Here is a 4,534-nt window from a genome sequence, read left to right on the forward strand (position 1 = left end):
AAGAGCCCAAGGTTTTTAAAGCCCAGCTGGATCAAGATTATCCCAATTGCAGGACAGACTCAGTGGCAGAGAAGGCACGTTTCCTGGGTCCCACAAGATGGAAGTTTAATAGAAAGGACTCAGAACATACTGTTCCTATATGATCTTGTTGGGTGGGCAGAGACCATTGGAGACAGGGGCATATCTTGGCCCTGTGCCATGGGGAGTGATAGCCAGTAAATATACAGTCGTGGTCATCACTAAATAAAAGGGGTAGTGATCACTACTACTGAGTTTAACTGAAAAGGAGAAAAGAATCAAGATAGCTTTCCTCCCTACGCCTGCTTCCCCAATTCTACATGACACACCTTACTATTTTCATGTTAGCTCCTACAAAGAAGACAAAATGGGAAAATCCCAACAAGGACAATGCAAACTGGTCAGCCAAGTGAGTATTATTTTGAATGTGACATATTCTGAGGATTAGCTTTCTTTTCCACAGAAGATGAAGCAACTTTAGATAAATCTGCACTGCCCCTGCAGTAGATGAAGGAGACCAGGGTGACAGAAGAGGTTTTCTCCCAAACTGCAGCAGGACAAGCTTCACTCCTTTTGTAAATGAATACAGTAGGCCCACAAGCCACTTGAAAGAATTAGAGCACAGACTCATAGGACTCAAAGGGATCACAGAGGTCCTCAAGGCAGGAAACCTTTTACCATCTTGGTCAAATGGTTGTCTGGTTTATTCTTGAAAACCTCTAGTGAACGGAACACCCACAACCCCAAGAGCCAAACCAATCCACTGATGAATTGTTCTCACTCATAGAAAATTTCTCCTTACTTCTTTGAGCTCTCTTTAATGAACTTCCACCCACTGCTTCTTGTCCTGCTCTCAGGTGCTTTGGAGAATAACTCAACCCCCTTTTCTCCATGACAGCCCCTCCAGTACTGGAAGACCCTGTCCATGTCCTCTCTAATCCTCTTTGGTAGGCAAGACACATCTAGTTCCACAATTGTTCATTATATAATTTAGCCTCTAGAGCAGTGTTTCTCAACCTTGGCAACTTGAAGATGTCTGAACTTCAACTCCCAGAATTCCCCAGCCAGCGAATGCTGGCTGGGGAATTCTGGGAGTTGAAGTCCGGACATCTTCAAGTTGCCAAGGTTGAGAAACACTGCTCTAGACCCTTTTCATCTTTGTTGCACTTCTCTGCACACTTTCTAGGGCTCAGCATATTTTTTTTGTGTTGTGGTGATCAAAAGCAGTATTCCAAGTCTGACCTCACTAGTGTAATATAAAGCAATATTATCACGTCTTGTGATCTTGATGCGATCCATTGTTTGTTTGCTTGTTTGTTTGTTTTAGACAATTTATAAATCCTACTTTATAAAGTAGGCTTTATAAATTGCTCACAGTGATGTTAAGCGGCTTACAGATAAATCATTCTGTTGATGCAGCCTAGGATTGCGCTGGCCTTTTTGTCAGTTGCAGCACACTGCTGGTTCACACTTACGTTGCGGTCTGTTAGAACACCTAGATCCCTGTTACTGTTAATACTGTTGAGCCATTATGAACCACCTTGATATGACTTCGAAGGCACTGTTTTATTATTTTCATTTCAATCCTTAGGCGATCCTATGGATATAAAGATGAGCTATAAATCATAATAATCAATGAATTTTGTTCATTCATTGATTATTATGATTATATCCCACCTTAATGTCCTATTGAAATGGGTGATGAATGTACAGTAATTATCTGTATCAATTGTTAATTATACCCACCGTTCAAAGCATCCAAGACATACAAGATTAAGATACCTATCTTGTGTCTTAGCCTTCCCCAAACTCCAAAAAACAAATTCCCCTTCTCCACTGGTCTCTCCTACTCTAGCAGCTATAAAGGGAATGCAGTAGAACTGTGTACTCCAGACAACATTCTTTACACCAACTGACCTAAATCTATAACCTTGGATTCAGATCGCCAATTAGTTGCCAGTTATCCCTTTGAAGAGGAGATGGTAAATAGTACTTTGATACTTTGCCCAGATGGTTATGAGGCTTGGATTCATCAGTGTTTGTCCAGCAAACTAAACAGAGAGCTATTGAAAAGAAACCATTATTGAAAACAAAACAGAAAACAGGGCTTGTAACTCCTCCTCCTAGGATATTCCTGCAAGTGAATACATTCTCTTTCCACAAATGGTATTGCAAGCAAAGAAAGAGAGATGAACATCCCAATTCTTCTCTCATCCCAAAGTCTCAGGGCATCTGAATAAATGACCAAGTTTTAAAAAAAATAAACAAGAAGAAGGGCTGGAATTCACACACTGTTTCATCTACTTTGGATTTTATCATCCACTGAAGAATCCTGCAGGAAGGATGAATATGAATCTCAGACGATGGTCAGCCCTAGTACTCATGGTACAACTGCTTTTCATCTTAGCAGGTAAGGAAATTATGGATGATAGTTAAGTGAAGGGTCAATATATTCAGATGGCAAGCATCATTTTTTAAATAAAATTATAAAAAGCTCAGCAATTTCAAATGTAACATCTATTTGGGTAAATTGGTGAATAGCTTAAATGAAAAGATTATCAAGCATGTAAAAGCAACTCTGGCTGAAGTAGAATAAACATCGCTTTGATAAAAATAACTACTGTACCACATTTCAAATAGTTTTTAGGAAGTTGCTCACTACAGTCCTGAACAAATGTAATAACTATTAGATAATAGGGTTGTTATGGAGCCATACCTGGAAAGAAGCAGAAATCAGTGGAAAGCTTTTGCAATGAAAGAATACAAGAAGATGGACTCCTGACAATGAATGTATCAAATCTCTTTTCTTAAAGCTTTACCTTGCCAGTGAGGTGGCCACTTTTATTGATGACAGGGTGTCAAAAACAAAAGGATTGGTCAAGAAATTCCAAATTCTGTAAAGTGGATGAAGTTTAGATAACACTCCATCACAAATATAGTACAAGCTCTGCACACACTTTTTGCAAAAATTTTCATAGAGGACCATGAAACATTGGGAGAGCAAAGCTCAGACTATTCTAATTTGCAGGACACACTGTGACAGGGGGAAATGTATGCAAAATTAACAATATTTGGGGACTATTAGCTATATGGATTAGATTCTCTTTTTAATAAAGGAACAGAAACAAATGAAATGAATATTATTCCCCTCAATTTTAATTTTATGGTAACAATAGGTAACCTTTAAAACTTTTCTCTCAAATAATAACACAGATACAAGAAATAGTGATAGGTTTCATATTCATGAGAATAAATTAGATGCACAGAATGTTTGTGAATTTATGAAGGAGGGTATCTTTTAAACATTTTAAATAGTCTTACAAGGATTTGAATTAGTAGCTTTCTGCGTTTACATTGAGGATACTAGTTGGTAAAAGATAAACGTATCTATTTACTTTTGAGGATCATTCATTCATTCTACACTCATGAATGCATACATAGATGCATACATACCATGTCTTCTGTTCATCAATATGTCCAGATGCTGATGAACAAAGGTACGGTAATTCACCTGAGACTACTAAGGACTGGTAGTCATGAATGTGTTTAACCACTTAGAAAAGAAGCATTAAATGTTTCAATTATAAGATTACTTTCAGTTCTCTAAATGTGAATGATAGTATTTAGACAGTGATCTGATCTTAGAAATTATTCACTCAAGAGAAGGTGGATTCATCTGAGGATCTGAACAATTGTATAAAAAAACTGAGGATCTCAAGAAAGAAAGTTTTGTTAACTTAATTTCTAGGGTTACAATTTTAGGAATTACCCTCATAAACTTTACCTTCTCATTATTCTTCAGTCTATCATACTTGATTAAGTATTTTGGAGTATAAGACGTACCAAGATATTGAAGAAGTAATTTTTTTTAAAAAAATTGTGCTCTGCAGACCTCCCAAATCCTCTGCATGCCTCACTTTTTTGAAAAATGGGGCATGCAGAGAGTTTGACAGGCCTGCAAAGTGCTTCTGGGGACTGGAGGGGGAGAGAAACAAGCAAAAAAACAACCTATTTTTCGAAAAAAACGGCCCCGTTTTTTGCCAAAAATGGGCATGCATAGCCTTTAAGAGGCTTGTAGAGCGCTCCTGGGGGCTGGGGGGGGGGAAATGAGGAAAAACAGCCCATTCTTGCTAATTTTTGCCTCCCCAGCCCCCAGGAGCACTTTGCAAGCCCTCCGCACGTCAATTTTTGTAAAGGGGTGGGGTTTCGGGAGGCCAAAATGCTGTATTCAGTGTATAAGATGCACCCAGATTTTCACCCTCTTTTTTGGGGGGGGAAAGGTGCCTTATACTCCGAAAAATACGGGTAGCTTCTTTCTTTTTTCTTTTTTGGATAAACTTTTATACAATCAGACAGAGAAGCATAATAAGGATGATCAAGCACTATGAGGTTAGTTGTTCAACCTCCTGTCTGTATGTGGTTTCATCGTTGTCTCAATGTTATTATATTAACATCATTATTAATGTTCATTGTTGTTATTGTCACATTTCAGAGTCTAAAAATATTATGAAAATCA

Source organism: Thamnophis elegans, chromosome 3 (genome assembly GCF_009769535.1).
Source record: "Thamnophis elegans isolate rThaEle1 chromosome 3, rThaEle1.pri, whole genome shotgun sequence".
NCBI lineage: Eukaryota > Metazoa > Chordata > Lepidosauria > Squamata > Colubridae > Thamnophis > Thamnophis elegans.